This window comes from Myiozetetes cayanensis, unplaced genomic scaffold (assembly GCF_022539395.1).
Source record: "Myiozetetes cayanensis isolate MyiCay16 unplaced genomic scaffold, myiCay2020 scf5-8, whole genome shotgun sequence".
NCBI classification, from domain to species: domain Eukaryota; kingdom Metazoa; phylum Chordata; class Aves; order Passeriformes; family Tyrannidae; genus Myiozetetes; species Myiozetetes cayanensis.
Window position 1 is genome coordinate 48,663,773 of NW_026087742.1, and position 21,675 is coordinate 48,685,447.

General features: G+C 38.3%; 1 pseudogene; it reads right to left on the reverse strand.

Moving 5' to 3' along the window:
- Positions 1-6,111: 6,111 nt before the first annotated feature.
- Positions 6,112-21,098, reverse strand: LOC126648729 (probable tRNA methyltransferase 9B; annotated as a pseudogene).
- Positions 21,099-21,675: the final 577 nt, after the last annotated feature.

Genomic DNA, 21,675 nt, shown 5'->3' on the forward strand with positions numbered 1-21,675 from the left:
CTAAGGAGGGAAGGAATGTGAATGTTTAAGCATGCAAAAGAAATTAACCTCTCTTGTTGAATGTGCCCTGAAGGCTAATCAATAGTATATCATGCAAGTTGCATGTCAGGAATTAGTTGCATATCAAAAAATGACCAAGGTTAAAATAGTTTGCCATTAACTTCAACACACTGGGCAATTGACTCAGAATATTTTCTGTTACCAAAGCTGAAATTATTTTCTGTCCAAGTTAACTTGGACAGCTGGTGCCTACCCCAGGGTTTTTGTTTGTTTGGTTTTGCTTGTTTTTTGTTTTGTTTGTTTATATTCTCATTTTAAAGTGGTAGATGCTTTGCTTGTCTAAAAATTGATCCTATTAAATAGTTAAACATTCCTATAATGAATTCTCTTCTGCAATTGTGTACAGTTTGTGTGCTAAATTTCTGGAAGAAATTGTATAGTCTGTTTCAGCAATTCTGGAGTTAGTAGATATTGTCCCAGTCATTTGAGCGTTAGGTGGTATTTCAGTGGATGTGAGTTTGGCATCTCTGAAACAGGAAGAAGGCACTAGATAATACAAGCACTTAACTTCACCTTTGGTCCATCTGTGTTTATCCTAGCAGCCACCACCTCTGTCCTGGCACCTTCTTGGAGCTGATCTACAGTCCTGTCCCAAGACATGGAGTAGTGTTGGTCTTTCTTGGGTGATTTTGGCCTCTTTTCAAGCCACTGTATACAGTTACAAAGAACAAATTTTGGTTAGGGGGCAATATAAGATTGAGAGCTGGAGACCTACTGTGTTGTTCCCTCTCTTGGTTGACCCAGCGTTTCTCCAAATAATTTTTCTTGGTTTAACCCGGGCCAATTTAGTTTGCTGTTTTAAATGTGTGGCTTTTAGTTGGCAGTCTGCAACAGCCAGTGAATGGCACAGTTTCACTGTAGCTAAATGTTGCCAATGTGGGCTTTCACTGCAAGCAAGCTGGTGTTCTTTTTAAAACTTGTGATAGTATGTTCATGTCAAATGATTTGTAGTGCCAAATTATCAAGGCAACTCTTAACACACTCCTGGTCACAATGAAATCTGAAAGGCATGCTAGTAAAGCATGTGTTTCAAGAAATCCATGCAATATCTTCTGTGCTTTTCTTGGAATTCTTCTGCAAAAAGTTTCAGTCTTGAGTGAGAAGGAAGTAAAGAAAATCAGAAACCTTATCGAAGAGAAGAAAGAAAGAGGTCAGGATGATGAAGCAGGCAAGGACAAATCCTGGGGGAAGACAGGTATACTCATTAATTGTATTTACATTTCAAAGTCGAATTACCTACGGTGTTCTCAGTCATATCCTACACTTATATTCCCTATCACACACCATGAATAATAAATGCACTTTGAAGGATAGAGTAAGTGACCAAATAGGCTTCTTCCTCTTTCAATTTTGTGGATCTTAATTTGAGAGGTCAGTACAAATGCCTATGGTATGTGGCAATTTTAGGTCAGTAATTACCAATTAAGACAGAAAGCCAGATGCTGGCTAAGGCATTTTCGAATATATCACAGATAAACTTGCAGGAGCTGATTAACTCAAACGGAATGTCTCCTTAGGTGATAGCTACCAATTATACTTGGAACAATTTTTAAAATTAAAAAGGATGAGGAAAAAGGATTTATGAAACTCCTGGCTGAGTTTTCTCTGGAGAAAGAATTTTGGTAATAAGTGGGGTTAGCTGTTTGACAATTAGCAGACAATTAGAAGAAAGACATTTACCCAGGGGGCAAAAATCTTTTATGATAGGCTCACACTCATCAAACCTGTTTATGCCGAAGGAGGATAAACAGTGTTTTGCTTACAGGGTGTCAGCCCTAGTGATGTGAGCAGCACTGGCTGCTGCTGCTGTGCCAACTTCACGTGGGCTGTGTGGGACTCAGTGTGACAGTGCTTCATGTGACAAGCACAGAACAGAGGACCCCAAGCTGTGTTCATGGATCCTGGGGTGGCTATGGACGATTTTTGCAGTACTCCACAAAAGGAGTTAGGAACAACACAGCAACTACCTGTACAGAAAACTGAGAACACAGGGAAATTTTTGGGATCTCCAAATCAGAAAAAAAAAGTGTGAAAACTGGATGTTTTGATATTTGTATCTGTAAAGGAGAACATCATTGGTAGATCAGTGTCAGACATTGGAAGCTTTTCTGAAAGTGTCCTTTGGACAGGTGAGGCCTTAAATGAATGTAAATTCAGAGTGACAGATGCTGTAAGGAGGAGCTGAGACAGGCTGCTGCTTTTTGTCTTTTCTACCAGCTTAGCATGGAATTTTTCTGCATGATTTGTACAAAATAGGGATATGTAGTCAGCAGTTTGGCCAAAAGGTGGAGAAGAGGATGAGTCTGTGTGATGTTAATGTTGTTCATGCTTCTTTTTCCCATCCTTAAAACTTAAAGGATGCCTAGGTAGGATCCATCTCTCCTAAGTGAAATATCAGTGTTTAAGACTGAGATCTTCTCCAAGCTCTTTCCATAAGCAATGCAAAAAAATGAGCAGGTGCTGACACAAGCTCACCAGTCCCAACAGCTCTTCAAGGTGTATTTCACCCCTCAAAAGGGGCTATTCCTTGCCATTAACTCCACAGGCAATATGGAACACAAAGCCAGACTTATATACAGACTAGATGCCTAAATGAAGCCAGAAAAATTGTACCTTTCTGTTCTAGAATCCATCTTAGAACACCAAAGAGCTCCAGAGGAAAACAAATTAGGATCAAGTGCTGCTCAGGAGTGCAGAACGTTTCCCTGCTATATTCCTTGGTGCAAGGTAGTGCCTACCCCAAGGACTGCAAATAGAGGCTGTGATGTAGAAACGTAGGAATGCATTCAGTCCTGGTTTTGCTGCTGGCATCCTGTTCAAAATGAGAATTTCAAATAGAGCTTATGGCTTTATAACATTTCTGACATGCATGAATGTGAGGATTTATTAATACAGGATCCTTTCAAAAAAATCCATGTTTTTACCTTTATTTCCCTGCATAGTCAGGGCCCTGTCCTGGAGCAGTTTCATTTGCAAGAGTCTGAATTCACTCTGATCCCAGGAAGCCCAGAGGCAGCCATCATGAGTAGAAGCCATCCCATGTGGAAGCAGGTCTAACCTATGCCCTAGGCAGAGTTTCGGTACAGAAGAAGTGGTCCTTTGCAGTTTGTTTCATTCAAAATAAGAACATTAACTCCTTGTTGAAGGCGAGAGTTGCTTTTAGAGCCATTAACAGTTGTCCAGAGATTAACGTTCCTTCCAGTTAGGAGAGTATTGTCTCTGTGACACAGATCTTGTTTTGAAACAGCTGGCCTGGAGCAGGTAGACAGGGATATCATTAGGAAAATGATATCAGTGCTGACTCACTGCACCGGAGGGAAGAACCGGAGATGGTGAGCACCTTTTGTTTAGGAGATTCTGGAGCAGGCTAAAACCTTCCAAAAGGACTAGTCAGGTTCAGCTAAAATACCTTTATTATTCCAGGAAAACTAAATGTCAGGTGTGCTTGAGAGCAAGGACTGGTAGCTATCATCAGAGGCATTTTTCTTGTGCATTATGTGGGTTAACAGCCTGTTGAACCCTTGGAGCAGACGTGATGAAGAGGCTCAGAGCTGCAAGGTGCTGTTGCTGCTGCTTTGGGCAACCTGAAGATGCACTGAAAACCAGGGAGATGCTGTCAAATCCTTCTGGCAATGGAACAAGTGTGTGAAGTGAAGGGAGTGGTGTCATCAGAGCTGAACAGCAGCAACATTTTGTGGTTGAAAATGATTTTCTTCTCTCACACGATATTTAAGGGGGAAAAAGGATCACTACAAAGTCAGTCATTACAGATGGAGGACACCGATTAGCCTATCTAGCTTTTCCACCTGAAAATACAAGATGTACTATGATACTGCCGATGTGAACTCCACGGAAGGAAGTAAAGAAAATGTGATTACAGATATTACATCCAAATCAAATTGAAGCTACATTAAAAACCTGAGATTACTGCACTGTTCAATGCTACATCTGAAAAAAAGGTCTACTGACAGGCATGTAAAGAACATGCAGGGGCTTATTTCTCAGAAAACGAATTTGATCTCTGACTTGCTGCTTCACAAATCCACAGAAAAAAAGGCAGGAAGTAAAATTATGGACAGACATTAATAAATAATCATCTGCAAAGCAGCCGTGTTGTTTGGGATTATTGTTTGTTTTTCTTTCAAATATTTACTTTACATTACAACCTTTAGCAGTAAATTGTTTCAGTTTCTTTATCTATAAAAATCAGGTAATTACTCTGATCTTTGCGAAAGGCAAATGTGCAGATAATAGCATTAGTATTGCATGCTTCTGTTAATAAGTATTTTCTCAGTTGACGTGTGGTCGCTGGAACACTTTTCTGTGCTATGCTCACTCACCGTACAGACATAAACGAGTTGTTAAATCCTGAGTTCTAGTTTTATTGACAAGGAGAAAAAGCAACCCTTGAGCTTGTCTATCATATTTATATATGCTATATGCTTAAACATGCACGTTAAGCTCACTTTTAAAACTATGTTTTGGGGGGCCATGTTGTGACATATAGGAAGGCAAATACCTCTTTTCTTTCTTGGCTGTGACTGCTACAAGGCAATGAAAAAGATCTCTGGACTATGACAGTGCCATGAGTTACTGCCTCTACCGTGAGGGCTCTGTCCACCCAGTAATCTTCATAAAAGACAGTCTGTCTCATGTGACTGGAAGATCATATGGGCTGACAAAGTGGAACTGTAATAAAATAGTGCATCTTTCAATTCCTCTCCTTGTTATATTACATCAAGTGGGAGAGTACAATAAATATTAAAATAAAAAGTTGACATGAATGATTATATAGTAATAAATGAATAACAAAGACTTTTAATGCACACATAAAAAATAATCCAGCAATCACCTTCCAACTGTATTTTATTTATGCTCAAGCAACAAAACACAGCTGGCAGCTGTTTATGAAAAGGGATCAGTGTGCTAAAATGTACTCAGCCTGAAATAATAACTCTCAGAAAAAATTTTTAATAGAGATGTATTTTAAGAAGCAAATCAAAGAAAACAAACTTACAGAACCTGAGAGTTTCAAAGCAGTCTCCTCATACATACCCCTCTCCCCAAAACAAGCCCAAGGCTATAAAAATTTCAGGAAAGATTTCAAAGGCTCTGAGCTTTCAAAAGAAAGAAAGCCTCTAAGTATTCCCTTTGCATTTCAATAAGGTAATTTTCCCTAGGTCTTTCGCACTTAAGTCTTTTCTGTGATCACACACCATTTGGTGTGGTCAAAGTATGAATGAGTAATACGTACCTCCCAAATATGACGCTCTATCAGCTGGGCCATTTTCTTTTCTGTAAAAATGTGGCAGTACTCCAGTCAGGCCCACCAGGACCTGTCTGCTGTTGGCTATGCATGGTCAGGACACACTCACTGACTGTTTTTGCATAGAAGAGCCTACTCTGCTTCTGCTCCGAGATTGGCAGAATGCTCCTTGGTTGGGGTGATGGTCTATTTTAAGTTGTCTGACAGCTAATTCTTTCTGATGTGAAATCAGGTCAGGTAAATACACTCTGCTGCAACCATGAAGAGTACCTGCAGCCGTAGGGAGCTGTATAGTTGCTTGCCCTAATTCTGAAAGCCTTTGAGCATCACGGCGACATGGACAGCACAGGTTTAACAAACACTTCAAAAGTTGTTATATTTTCAAAACTTAGTTTGCAATGTAAAAAAAGTCAGAAGCACTTTTCAGAAAGCCACGCTTTCTGGGTTTTATTTCAACTTCTCCCCACCCCCTTTTTAATTCATTCAGCTGAACACTGTAATTGTAGTACCTAACGAGCCCTTCTTGGTGCCATTGATGGCCCAAATATAATACTGACTCAAGTGATCTTGCTAACAGAGACCATCTTAGAGATTTCTCTGACATTGTGCACAGTGCTTTTTTCTACCCTCTGCAGGATGAGCTCCTTGCTGTCCTGAATACCTCTGAAGTCCCATCCAACTTATGACAGGGCTGGTTCAAAGCCAGCTTTGCCCTTGTGAAGAATTGATTTTTGTACTCCATGTGAGCAAGGCTCACCTGAGGAGCAGGAAGGAGGTGAAGGTTTCTAAGGAACAAAGATGTCTTGCTTTTCAAATCTTCTCCATTTTTGCTCCATTGCCCACACATATATCATTATCTGGCCTCCCACTCTGAAGATTCGAGCCATCTCTTTTATCACTCGCGTGTGCCTCTCTTCCCTTGAAAAATGGTGTATCACTAGAACAGAACAGATAAGGTGAATAAGTATCCCTCGAGGTGTTAATGAATACAGAGTATAGGGACAGGGACTGGCTCTGACACACTAGCAGCTGGTGGTTTGCACCACAGGAGTACATCATTTATCTTCCATTGTGCTACGTATTGTTGTAATACCTTTATCATGTCTAACATTGCACTATCTCTAATTCTAAAGAGTCCCTACCACACTGGCGCATTTTCAAAACACAGCAGAATTTAGAAATGTTGAAACAAGTGACATCTTTCAGACTAGCAATAAACAACACAACAGTCTTTTTTTCTCAATGAACTGCTACCACTTGGTCAGTGTCAAACAACCTGGAATGTTTTTACCCTCACCTAATCCTCATCTGCAGCCCTTAAAGAAGCACTTCCCAAAGACCAATATGGTACATACATGGTCCTTACAACAGCCATGCTAGTGACCCTGCTGACCATAAAAAAGGAATAGGATAAAACTACTTGCCCATTTCTCCTCCTTTGTTGACAGATATCAGCAACAGAGCAGAAAAAATGAACAGTCACTATCAGCCTGGAATACATTTAAATTGTCAACATATGGGTGAAAGACACTTAGTCAACTAGCATTTGTCTACTTTTTCATTAACAAACATATATAATGAAAACAAATAATTAGATAATCCTATTCCTGTTTGAAACACCTACCCAGCAGACAAACATGATGCAGAGAACACCTCATCATTATGATGGTGAAACTCAAGCAGCTCAGTTTTACTTGAGCCAGAACCCTGCTCAAATTTCGCTCTTAGTTCAATAAAAATTTTTACCTGGGCAAACTGGTCTCAGACTTTGGCAGGAATTTATGAAATGGCAGTGCTGCATGTTGGCTCTTGCCCTCAGACTGAGCAGCTCAGTCTGGAGTCACAATAAACATCGAGGTCAATCAGCATAGCACAGCACAGAAGGGACTTCAGCAAAGTTTCAGCTACATCAAATGAATGAGAAATGAGAAATAAGAACATGAAACAATCCTGTAATAGTACTGGAATAAAAGGGGTACATATTAAAACACTGAAAATGAAAAGCAATAAAATTAGTGATATTTATCCAACCTTATATTTTCCTCAGTGAAAACATCTGTGCTAGTTTGGGCAGATAATATTTCTACAGATACCTCTTCAGGTTACAATGGCAAACCTGCTTTTGGTTAAGCATAAAATAAAAAAAAGTGCAGGCTTGACTGTTTCATGAAACATAAGTACAGAAAGTGTTAGCAGAAGCTCTGTGTATGCAGCCTCTCCATGCCTGTCAGGGTGGCCACTCACCATCAAATCCATTTTGCCTCAGAAAAAGAGACATTTTACAATTAAAAGAATAATAGCATTCAATCCAGTTGAGGTAAGAAAACACTCTCCATGCATTGAATGATGTAATCAGAGTCTCAGTGGCAATGTGAAGATCAAAAGGCAAGCTTTGAAGAAATAGGGTTTTTTAACATTCAAGTTATTTGACTGCTCTGTCTGTAGGTTTCACTTGTTTGAGACAAACAGAAATCAATTCTAAAAGCTCAGGTAGCAGTATTTGAGATGTTGACATTCAAATATTATGGCCTTTTTAATTAAAAAGGCATCAAGTATCATATAAGAAATTACAGCTTATTAATACAATCTCACACTGAACAAAACTTTACTGCTGTGAAGATAAATTTGTAGATAATTTTAAAAGCTATGAGTGATGTATTCTGTTTAAAAGAGCACAATTCTAGGAAAAAGAGCATCTGCATTGGGCAATATCACACTCTCCAGAAATCACAAATTATCATGCGAATTATTGCATATGATTGTATTTAACCTAAGCCAATCCTGCCTGTCAGGCTCCAAGACCACCATGCAGCCACATTCACCTAAAGCAGGCAGTTCACAAAAAAATAGTTTATTTATTTTCCGTGACATGAAGGTCCTTGTCTGTTGCAACTGTTTAAACTGACTGTGCAGTATAGGTGATGTTTCAGAGATGGCACGTTAGCTGGCAATGAGGTGCAAACACCAAGGGCCTGACTGCAGCCCAGCAGTGACATTGAACCTGCTTCCCTTCTTTCCAGTGGAAACAGTTCAGATCTACTTCTGCAACTCCTCTCAACTTACAAGTTGATGGTACTGGAGACAACGTTTCATGGAATCATAGGATGGTTTGGGTTGGAAGGATCCAAGGAAGGATCTTAAGACCACCTTTTTCCAACCCCCCATCACAGGTAGGGACACCTTCCACTAGATCAGGTTGCTTAAAGCCTTGTCCAGCTTGGCCTTGAACTCTTTCAAGGATCTGATATCCATAGCTTTTCTGAGCAACCTGTTCCACTGCCTCACTACCATCATCATAAAACATTTCTTCCTATTATCTAATAAAAATCTACCCTATTTTGGTTTAAGAAGACCCTCTCCACCTTTCTTACAAACCCCCTTTAGTCATTGAAGGAGCACAATAAGGTCTTCCTAGCCCTTCAGTGTTACACTCCTAGAACAATCTTTCACCAGCAGTTCAACATATAATTTAAGGTGATTTCCCACCATCCAGACACTATAAAAAAAGGGTTCAGATAACTGAAAGTGCATTTGTCATAATGACAGAATTATGGTACTTTAAATGATAATTAGCTTTGTCCCAGATTGCAATAAATACAGAAAACTGAAGGTGGTGAAAACAATATTAGGCCAGAGGAAGCTCATCCTGAGTCAGAGCAAATATCGCTCCAGCATGGGGTTGCAGCAGAAGTCAGTACCAGATGTTCAGGAAAGAAAGAAGGGAAGAATAGTGATGCTTTCTCCCTTTGTCTTCTGCAGCTGGCAGCCTAAGAGCTGTATCTGTTAGCCAGTGATGGATCTGTCCTCCATGGATACTTTCTTGGACTCACTTGTACTTCTGATTACACAAATTCACGTGTCAAACAAATTTGCCAATTAATTATATATGTATTTTTTAAAAGATGATTCTCTCTGTTTTAAATCTCTCCCTGTGGTTGTCCTTTTGAAAGAAAGCACTGAAATTTACTCTCTATTCACTAATTTAATATAATTTGTGGATTCCGGGATGCTATCTCCCTCAGGAGCAGTATGAAGTATACACTTCCTTTAAGACACTTTCATGATGACACTCTATTTAATTAGGTAAAGAGCTGTAGCCCATTAATCTATCCTCATACATAATCAGTTTGCACCTGATATAAGGACCTTTACTGGCTCATCTAGATCTTTCCAGAGATGAGGATACCCTGAATTTCATGAAATATTCAAGATATGGGTGCAAGAGATATTTATCTTCCAACATTCTTCTGCCTTTTTATTTCTGTCCTTAATATTTGAATAATTTTTAGACCAGGTTTAAACATTGACCTAGTGCTTTCCAAGGCAATGAAGATGTGCCTGATATTGACTTTAATATCTTTTTCCTGAACAAGAACAGAGGGTACCACTGTACCCGTACCCTTAGTTATTTTGTTCTATGCACATAACCTGACATTTATCTACAAGTACTTCTCTGCAATTTTGCACCCAGTCATTAGTTTGATATGAGACTTTTTCTTGCAACTCTTTGCATTCAGTAATCCTGATTACCTCTCTGTCACCAGCAAGCTTTATCACTGGCCTAATAATTTCCTTTGTAATTATAAATTGCATAGGTGTCTGTTGAACAGCATCCTTTCTGTAGGTGCCATGCAAATCCTCTAAGCATTCAGCATTGAGTCCTTGAGTGCTTTCGCACTTGGCTACTAACGTTTTGCCCTTCTGTCTTTCCCTTTCAATTTTCCTAAAGTTTGTCTCTTTCTGGCAGTAAACTTTTATGCAGTGAATTTTTTAAAGTGTTTTTGTTCGTCACAGGTGGTTCGATTACAGTCACATTAAATTTAGTGAGAGATCATGGTTCTTGCACAATTACTTATTGATGTGGGCCTGACGTACCATTTCAAACTAATAAGAGTTGTTTCCCTTTTGGGGGTTCTCAGATTAATCTTTCCAAGAGGCTTCATGCCCCTGTGTACCATTTACACAACCTACATATGGAAAATTGCAGTTTCTCAATATTGTGTTTTCTGCCCCCACTGTCCCTGCAGTCTCTCTTAATAATCTGTGGTCATTTTCTCCAAGTTTATCTAAGAGTTGATGATACATCCTTATTATTACACTGCTCTCCTCTGTAGCTTTCTACCTAGTCTTGTTTCTTCCAGAAGTTTATCCTCATGGTTTTTTTTCCATAGAGGAATATTCAGAGCTTTTAACTGTTATGCAATCCTTGTAACAAAAGCTTGAAAAACCCCTTAAGGGCTTTAATGAACATTATATCATTATCATACTAACCAAAACCATGCCATGGTGATGAGGACAAGTAGGACCATATTCAATTTTTCAAACATCTAAAAAAAAAATTTTTATTTGGGTTTTTGACCACAGGTTTTTGACCAAAACCCCTGACAGCTCTTTGCAGCAGCAAAACCTTGCTTCATGGATTAACAGTTGTTATAGATCAAGCAGCCTTTACTTTTTGGCAATACATTCCCCTAGTGTATCAAAAAGTCAATCCAAATTAATTTTGTGTCATGTACTGCTCATTCCCACTGCTTTTGTTTAAATTGAAGACTGAAAGTTTTTCCATAACTGAAAAATAAATAACACAATTTTATGTTTCAAATAGAGAAGGTGAGGAGGAAAGAACATTTCAGATATTCTTTTCTTTATTTCATAAGAATGTAATTAATTGCTCCTTCTCTTAATTGAATACTGTGACTAATCCTACTAAAAGGGATTATTTAGAACAAGCAGACAGTGCTAGATACATTTTTGTGTCATTTAGCTGTCTTCAGAGAACAAAACTGAAAGTAGCAACAACTTTTTCCGAATATTTTTTACAATTCATTTTCAAAATTAATATTTTAGGTCAGTGATTCAATTTAAACCCTGTTAAATGGCAAAAAGAGGTCTGCGTAATCAGAAATTGCTTTTCTGTGTCCTACTTCCTTATTGAAGTCAAATCCCTTTGGAGACATTTGGAAAGCAATTAAGGATCACAGAATTTTATCTCAGAGACTCTTTTGTATATATTGTATATACAATTCAGATGTCACTTTATCTCTGTCAGCTTTAATAATAGGAACAATTGGAACATATATAAAGGCATGGCTCTAAGCTAAATATTATTTTATTCTCTCCATTATGGTGATATAAAAATAAAAAGGGGAGGAAAAATATTAATATACCAAAGAATTATTTAAAAGCATTACTGAGTAAAATTCAAACAGCGGTTCCATAAAAAACTTTTTCCTATTAAAAACATAGCTCATAATTACTTAGGTTGGAAAATTTGTTCCCTATTTTATTTTTGCACTTTTATGGTTAACATTAGTAAATAAAGATGCTGCCATTATAAAACCTATCATAATTATGGAATTTAAATAACTTATTAAAGCCTTGATTCAGGAATCATATGCTTTATTTTAAGCATTTGAGTAGCTATGGTTTCAGCAGGATTACTTCTGCATTTATAAAGACAATTCTGAAACGCTTGTCACAGCAGCACAGAAGTAGGGACACCTATTGCTAAAACAAGCAAAAGAGGGTAGTAAAATAATTCCCACCAAGTCCCCCCTCTCACTTGCTTTGTGCTGTCCTCAAGGTGCCTACCTTGGATTACTTCTGTCCACTAGAGCAGTGTGGCTTTGCCTGGAGCTGCTGCCCCAGTCTCACCGGGGCAGTACCTCTGGGGTTCAGCCAGTGGGCTCTGAGAGATTACTCCATCTGCTCTCAGGCACCATTTAATCTTGCTTTTACACTTTGTATTAGTCAGTCATTGCATTGAGAGGGAATAATGGAGTCAGCTGCTGCCTCTCCTTCCCTCACAAATATGCTTCTAAGTGCTAGGCTATAGGATTAGGCTCCCACCTCCTTTGGGCTGTTTGGCTGCAGGTTTCAAGGCACAGTGGTGTTGGTTTTCTCCTCCCAGTGCAGATGAGTGTTGAAGGAGTGGTGCACATCCCTGAGTAATGGAAACAAGAGCTTGAAACCCCTCCAGCTGAGAAAGGAGGTGAATTGAGCTCTCCTGCTTTCTGGGTGAGTGCCCTGAGGACTTGGCTGTACTGGAAAGGGAAAAAAAGCAAAATCTCTGAAATAGTCTGTTAGACACCAACCCCAAAACAGACCTTGACACAACGGATCTTTATTTAAGTGTGCACTCAGGAGAGGTGCCTTAACACTATTCTGGACCCATTCTGGATCTCAGTGTCTTACTCAGCAAAACAATAAGGTTTTGGTAAGTACAGTGTGAAACACCCATGCTTGGTGCTCTCAGTTAATGGCTCTCAGGTAATGGCACAAGCCTGCCAAAACCATCATGTCGAAGCTGCTTAGCCATCCCTCCTTCTCCACCCACAGCAGTGTTGCTCTGTACCTTCAGAGAGAGGAGGAAACTAGCCTTACATGAGCAGCTTGTACAGCTGGTGAGAAGCTGTCACCTCTTTTAGAGACACCCAACAGCTGGTCAAGACCTTGCAACCAGCTAATGTTGTTGAGACAGATAGGCTGTCAATGTGACGACAGTGATAAGGCTACAGATTGTAGTCTAAAATAAATTATTATATTTAAAAGTGATAAGCAGGCTGCTGGCTGTTACTGTGAAAATTAAACTAAATGTAAAGGGTGTATTTGGAGTTTGCTCCAGTTCTGTGCTCCAGTAACTTAGAGCAGCAGAGGGGGACCATAAGGGACAGAGTTCCTTCTGCTGAGATGTATGATTTTTTAAGCAAAAAAAACAAACCAGAAGGAGTCTAATTTTCTGACCTCACCCCATCCTGAGATAACAGTATCATCCACTGGAAATAAACTTGGGGTATTTTTGATAAATCAGTTATAACTCACATGAACATGTCAATATAAGGAACACAAAACTCCTGATTTAGCTGAGTGAGATAGAAATCCTAGCTGTTGGTGATAACGGCCCAACAGACAACACTGTCATCTGATGAGTCCAGAGAAAGCAACTGCAGGAATGAGAGATAAAGCCTGCAGCTCCTATGGAGCTTCTTTGCATGGATAAGAATTAGTGATTACTAGCTTAGAAATAAGTGTATTATTCACTTAAAAAAATACTAACAGTGGTGAGGCCAAAGCTGAAATCAGGGCTTACACATGTCTCAGAAGAAACAGAGGTACTCTGTGAGTCACCTCATCAAAAGCAGAAAATCCCACAAGGGGTGGTATTTCTCCTCTGTCTCTAAGACCCCTTATGATATTCAGATTTTGTTAACATTTTGGACCTCTAAGTTCCACCAGGGAGGAGAGTTCACTGCTGTGAGAGGAGGTCTATTAACAGTAGACAGCAATTGGTTATAGGAGAGTCAATGGTAGAAAAATAGAGATTATTCATTTACCGTGCCCATGGAAGAATTAAACATTTGGCCCAGACGTAACCCAAATTCCTCCAACCTGCTCTTGAAAGCTTCTTAATATCTGAGGTAAATAACCTTTGCTGCAGAGTAAGATGATTATTTTTACTTCTCATGTCAAATAAAGAACAGCTTTCTCTAAAAGTAATTTATATATTTGAAGGCTATTATGTTTCCTTCAGTATTTTATTTTTTCACTTTCTTGACTAACCAAACCAAATTCCTTCATCTTCTTCTAATAATTTAGATTTTCTAAACATCAGTTATTTAAAATGTTTCCATATATATTGCAAACTTTCTAAGGCATGGTCTGCAACACCAGATATGATATTCCACCTAGTATCCCAAAAGTACCAAGCACAAGAGTGTAACTCATTCTTCTGACTTCCATGAAACTGCTCTGTCACCGTACCCAGTTTGCCTGATTTGGTAATAACATGACACTACTTGCACATTTTTGGCCTATGGTCCTTATTTCTCAATTTGTTCACTGAATGTTTCCTAGCCGAGCATGGCACTTCCCTCTCAGTGGTTTCTGTATCTCTTCTTGTTGATTTCAGAGAACTCTCCATCATTTGCATGTCAAATACCATCCTTCAAAAGAATTCCAATTCTTCCTACATAGGAACCATCGACAAATTATGTAGTATGCTCTCTAGCAGTCATCAAATTATTAATTAAAATTTTGCACAGAAACAGAAGTAGGGTGGATCCCAAAAGTATCTCCTTTGAAATGTGTCCTGTTTGGTGAGTGAACTAAACCAGTGATTATTCTGAGAATGATTTTTTTCCCATATTCTTAACTCCATTTACTTATTTTACTTGTAGCACTGACATGAGAGTCAAGATGTATCATGTCTTCTCATGCTACCCTGTCTATTGGGATGTTTACTCTGTCAAAACCAGAAAACAGATTAGGTTGCTCCTGACAAATACATGTTGGCTGTTTCCCTTTACTTTGGTATTTTGTAGGTCTAAGCAATGTAGTTTTAAATAATTTATTCTATTTAAATTAGATTATTTAAATTACTTATTCCACTACCCTTGCATAAATCTAAGTTAGGCTGGCTTCTTTTTGATATCCTTTTCCTCTTTTGGAAACAAGTATTATTTTTACTTCTCTTCCATGCTGGAGATCTTACCTATAATCTGCTAGTTCACAATAGTTTAAGATTAATTTAATGATTTCTTAACTATTTGTGTAACCTAATTTATCTAAATATTCTTTAAGATGGTTTTTCGCTTTTATAGTCCAAACTCCTGTCCTCTGGTTAAAACTCTACTAACTTGTTGATGACTACTATTAACTTTTGGTAAAGACCAAAGAAAGATACAGCTTTCCCTCGCATCTGTTATTTGCTCTTCTTGTTGTGCCTAACACCGCTTCTTTGAGGAAATGTAACTTTCTGACAACAGAGCCTTTTTGTCAGAAAAAGTTAGAAAACTGTTAGAATATAATCCTGATTGATCCTTAGAAAAAATTGAATATAGGAGAACTGCCAGGTAGTGAAGCTGTACTTAAACTTTGTGTTATGCAGAAAAAGCTGAGGTTGCATGGAAATATGAAGTTTCTTTACAGTATAAAGAAAATACATCATTATGGCAGGGCAATGGTGTGCCCATATTAATTGGCACAGCAGTGCAATGTAACTACACTGATATGATCTGATACTAACACTTGGTTTCTTCTCGTTCAGTGTCTTATTGAATTTTACCATAAAGGTAGAACCTTATAGAGCAAAGAAACTCTTCCAGAGCTTTAATTTTGGACTTCTTTTTTTCTCCCAAGAGATTCTTCTACTTTGTAAAGTTTAAGAATTATACTATTTGCAATTACACAGGCTATTTTCTCAGACACTGTAAATTAGAGGACTATTCATGTTTATGACCCCTCATTTTTTCTGTTAAATTATCACATGATTAAAAGATCGCAGATTAAAGCAAAGTTAATTTTCACATATTGGTATTAACACAAAGGAAAGACTTTTGATGCTCTTCACTCCCTTTTTTCCCCACTGGGCTGAAGAGTCAGATCAGATATTTCAGTAATATAAAATAATTTGACTGACTTGAGTCTTAATACAAGAGGAAAATATGATATCTTCACTCTTGCATTTGGAGGAAAGAAGTTAAATATCGAAAGTAACAGAAAAAGCTGCTTCTTATCCCTTGCCCATCTCAGAGTGCAAGAGCTCAGTATATACAAGGTTCTATTAACACAGAACAAATTTTTCCATATAAAGGAAAAAAACACCTTGACAGAGGTAAAGCTGTGATAAAAACCCCCAGTCCTCCATTATGATTCAGAACAATTCCTTAGTCAAAATGAAAACATGAGTGTCAGTCCTCTTTCCATTACTGCAAGTGGCAGAAATCCTACTTATTTCAGTAACCCAACAATGGCTTCATCATACTCTCAATAAAAAAATCTATCAGTATATGGCAAAGGGGATGATTTCTGTTGTTCAGTGATATTAAATCTCAAATAAAATTATGCTATGAATACACTGGAAAAGTGAGTATGATTTCTCTGTTTAGACAGTGTTATTGTTGTGGAATGAATTGAATACTCACAGTGCAAATTTGTCCCCTTAAACAGAAAGGCAAGTATTTGAAAGCAGCACATTTTAAACTTTTGCTGATGTGTCTAGATCTGTTTCTTGTCAGCATAGGTTATTCTAGTCATGGAACTGGCAAAAAACCCACAAACTTCATAATATATCCATACACAATAGATGTTAACTTAAAATCATCACATTGGGCTTGGTGCTCCTCTTCTGTAGCATTTCCTGCTACAGACATGGCTTTAGAACACCTGCAGAAATGTCTTACCTCTTTTGACAGACTCCTGAAGATTGAGAGCACATGCTTACCTGAACTGTAGCATTTATGTGCTATACTAGTATTATGCTATATACAAATATATTTAAACATATTATTTGAAGCTTTATAATGTATATGAACCAGAATTTCAGCAATAATAAGGAAACACGATCATTACTATGGTTCATGAACAATCTGTGACAGTAAAGACTTTAAGAGAAATAACTTTGTAATTTGCAGCCATGTTACACAGCTGAAAGGGCTGCAGTCAATAACCACACAGTTCTACCCAAGTGTCCTTCTGAATTCCTCAGTGATTCCAGCTTCTCACATAGCAGCCATGCAAAAAGGGCTTTCAGCTTGCTGTGGATGGGAAGGTCTCTAGTTCTGTATCTCCAGCAATAACCTCAGCCCAACTATTCTGCTTTTCTTTAGATGGTTCACAAGTACTTGTGGGGCACAGACTCTTAAACTGGACAACTTCTGAATGTTTCTGCATACTGTTATCAACAAATCTGGCTTGTCCTTCAGTTATTTACCCTGGATTTCCAGAAAATCATGAAAGACCTTTGGGCTCACAATGATTGTTACTCCATCTGTTCAAAGGATGTGAAAACCCAACAATAAGGACTGTTAGCTATTGGTTTCTTAAAACATGGTGCAGCAGGTTCCCAGCCCCATACAATGATGTAGCATTGAAAATGATGCAAACTCAAATTTCTATCAAATGCCAAATGGACTTGGACTTGAAAAGTAAAGTCCTTCAGTGCTTAAAGGGATGTCACGTGAGACAGGGAAAAGAGAATGTGCCAAGAAACTCACTGACTTCAAGAGATATGAGATATTAACTTTTCGCTTTGATTTAACAAGGCTTAGAGATCTTCATATTCCTTTGGTTGAGAAAAGGAAGATCAGATTTGTTGAGCACTGTAATTTGTTTCATTTACAATGCTGTCCAACTTGTAATCAATATAAGCTTAATACCAAACTTTTAAAAGGTGGTTGAGTGATTTCAAGACTTCCCAAAAAAAGGAACCCTTAAAATTTAAAAGAGAAAAAACCAAAGGCTAAAGATACCATTCAGCATTTGCTTTAAAAGTGGTCAAAGACAGGTAGTTCCTCCACTGTTAAGTTAAAATGAAAAGGGAAACTAAACAAAAAGGAAATATCTTACAAGAAATGAAATCTAATGTTATTTAATAAATATTTTATGGAGGCAATTCCACTGAAATGATCACTTCTGCTTGCTTTGTCACCAGCTCCTTATTCTTCCTCCTCCCTGCTTTTGCTGAAACATGTCTCTCTGCAGTGAAGCAACAGGTAACTGATGCAGCTGAAAGCAACCTTTCTTTTTTGCTGTGTTACTCTCCAACTGGATCAGTGCCATGGTCATCCTTATTCATAAACACAAAAATGATTGTGGTGGCTGGCAAACCATGGAATGTGGGAGTAAATGCAGTGTTTGCAAAAAAGCAGAAGGATTTAATACTGAGCATTGAATATGCCCAGTGTTCCTAAGCAAGCTTTGTTATATCCTCTTCCTGACAGAGCCAACATTTCAAATTTCTGCCATGTGACAAGGCACAAACAAGTCTCTCCTCTTCTGTTTTTCACATTCTAGTTGAACTGTACTTGGAGTAGAAAAAACTCGGCTCACATCTCTGATACTTACTAATTTTGGAGTTTTTCACTGAGTTTGCCATTATACATGTTTCTTGTGCTAATACAGATTTACGTGGTCTACAGAACCCCAAATATTCTGTTGGCCACTGAAAAAATACGAAATTTGGAAGAGACTGCAGTGCCAGTTGAAGTGATTTAGACTCTCTAAAGATCTGACCTGTAGACATGGCAGCACATAGAACTTACCAACAAGCGTCGAAGCACTCACTTCTGTAAGGCAGACACAAGTTATGGCATATCATTGCTTCATGGTTCCATTTCATGCTGATTCCACCAATGGGAAACAGTAGTCACAACCCAGTTTATAGACTTAAGAACTGATGGGAAGGTATTTACCATTTCCTCAGCCTGAAGAAATAAGGAGAAATGAAAGACATTCGGTGTCTGTACAAAAGGAAATGTATTCCTGACATATGCCATGATGTATACCCTTGACTGGCCTAATATCTTGAAATTCTCCACCCATGTTAAAGGAGATACATTTGCACTGGAATCCAAGTTATTTTTTATCATCACAGTACAATGAGCACAGACTGCTCTCTTCTGTCTAGCAGGCTCTCTGCTGCATGACAGGAGGTGTTCAAGTGAGATTACTAGAGAACATTCACCTTGGCCTTCCCACCACATATTGAATCAAAAATATTTATGGTAATGATGCTACTGCAATTCTACTTGTCATAGACTCAGAATGGTAAGTGAAGGCACCATGTAGTGGGAGCACAGCACTGAATTATTCCCTTGTATTGAAATGCTCATAGACAAACTAGACTGCTAAGTAATTAAGTGACTATTAGACTAAACCATTAAATCTACTGTTCGCTCTTCTAACTGCTGCTAATTGCTGTCACCATGACAACAGTGGACTTTCTTTTCCTGATATCTCCATGTAGTTTCCTTTTCATAATGAAGCCTGCCACAAAATTCACATCTTCTCAACTTGAAATACTTGTGTTGAAATAAAGGCAGACATTTTTAGATAAGAACAACTTTAATGTCAGCAGTAAAATGGATCTTATTTAAATTTTTGATATTTTCTCTGTAGAATTATTTGATTTTAACACAAAGTGCATTTTTAAAGTAAATTATTAATTTTAAAAAGCTTGCCTTCTCACTTGCATCATAAAATTCATAGTTCAGTTTAGTCAGGGAGGTAAATGCATCAGGCTAGAGTAATACCCTATGCCTCATGCAGACTTTAGTTCACATCCTGTTTATGGCTATGCTTACATCAATATTAGCCTTGGTCAGAGCCCAGATTCTATCTCTAAATAATTTTTTCTTTAAAGGAAAATAGTTATTTTGGAGCCTTTTAAATATTTAAGTCTTATATTTAGGTTACAGTCATCCTGTAGCATCTATTGTGAAACCCTATGCAGGTCTCCATGTTTAGTAAAGAGTCTCCAAGCCCCATCAATCTGTTATACCATTTGAATGGGAGATTAATCCCTGCTGAGCTGCAAATAGAAGTCTGCTTGTCTAATATTAACCGCTGATGCCATCTCCCAGGAATGAAGGAAAGATATCCAGAGAAAAACTGGAGCTGTCTCAGTCCTCCTTATGTCTTACTTCAGCACCAGCTGACAAGAGGTTCTGTGAAACAGTGCCAGCACTTGGCTAATATTAGACTCTGTTTTCCAAGGAGAAAACACAGGAAGAGGACTACCTGGGAGCTCTGTCTGGAGAAGAACTCCAGGACTTTTTCTGGGTTTGACTTTTTCGAGGAAGAACTCCAGTATAAACAGAGCAGCAGCTACTAAACAAATTTTCTCTAATCCGACATCAGTGCTGTTTCCCAAGGAAGGAGGGACAGAGGAGACCCCTGCATGCAGACTCCTGTCTAGCGCAGTGGCACCACCCTGACCAAATGTGTTTCACGTGACAATCGTGTCTGGCCACGGACACCACAACAGATTGCCAGCAGCCTCTGCAGGCCAAAGCCCATGAGCCAAGGCTGAGCTTAAATTACAATGTTCATGAAGTCCAAAGTCTGTCCTATTGGTAAAAATTCAATGAGCTGGTTCTTTGTGTGCGCTTTATTTGTTCACATTGTAAACACTGTGAAATCTTCCAAGACCTGCTAGGAATATATTTCCCAGCATTGAGACTGTGATAAACTGGGAAAAGTATATGGTAAAGTTAGTGTGATTAGTCCAACCTTTAGTATTTTTTCTCTTTCCCAAATGTTCCTATGCTGTAGTGGGGAGACGACACGTATGTGTTGCTTGAAAAGATTGCCAGCCCTCAAAGATATTTAGAAGTCTAGCCTAAACATATAGAAACAATGGGTTAAGGTCCAGACTAACTAGTATGTATCCACTTGTTGGTGAAGGGGATAAAACCAGTTCAGAGGCTTCCCTCCCACTATTTAGACATTCTCAAGCCTTTGAGGAATTAAAAACTGTCACACGTAGTTCCCTAAGCACTCAGGACTGTGTCATGATACTTGCTTCAAATTGGCCACACACAATACAGGTTGTAAGAGTTCAACGAGATTTCAAATTTCAGAATTACATTAGCATCCACTCATGATATCCTAATAAATGTAGCTTCAATGTAGTGCTTTATTTTATTATTCAGTTTGACCTACTGGATACCGGGAAAAGTCAAATTGTCATCATATAACTATGAATGGTGGACCGAAGTAGGAAGCAAATTTGATGATCAGTCTGGCCATTTTGATGCTCAGATATTTATCAACCACAGATATTATTTGATAGAAAGAGAGAACATACTTAGACTGTCATTAGAAATGTGATAAACAACCCCTCTCACCAAAATGAGCTACCTGGTTCCTGCTCTGAAATGAACTGCTGCATCTTTGGCCATGCCTTGTACTGTGTGTCATTGAGGTAAGGAGCAATTTTCTCCTATACACTATGAACATTGCCCCTCTCGAGTTAGCTTGCCTCATCCTCCATCGTAACCAAGACTAGGCTAATTCACTGAAGGCAGTGCAACCATCCTAGAGAAAGGGAAGGGAAAAAAACAAGCACTGAAACTACTGTTAACAAAGCACATTTCCATAAGTTAAGCAGTACGACATTGTTTATTTAGGAGATAGTATTTCCAAATACTATGTTGCCATTAAAGAGGAATTGCTGAGGCTTTTAAAGGAAGAAAGGTCATCTGTTCTATGTTTTTATATAATGTATTATTTTCTTATATAAATCTGAAAGGAATTTTATGACCTATCCCTCAAAATTTATTAATTTGCTTGTATCATACTTCAGAAGCTTTTAACTTTTGCTTCATAAAGTCTTGCAGACCTTTTCAGTCCACCCTTGAAAAAGATATTTTATAACAAGTCCTTTATTTACAGACACATCTTTCAAAATGCCAGCTGAAAATGATGATGAATACCAAAAGAAGCTCAGAGTCTGAAAAAACCACCAAGATGTATCATTTATCCTCTATTTCATCCAGCACCCAGAAAGTTCCATATCTACAGACTTCCCACTGGACAATTCATAGACACAGTATGCTACTAAGAACAAA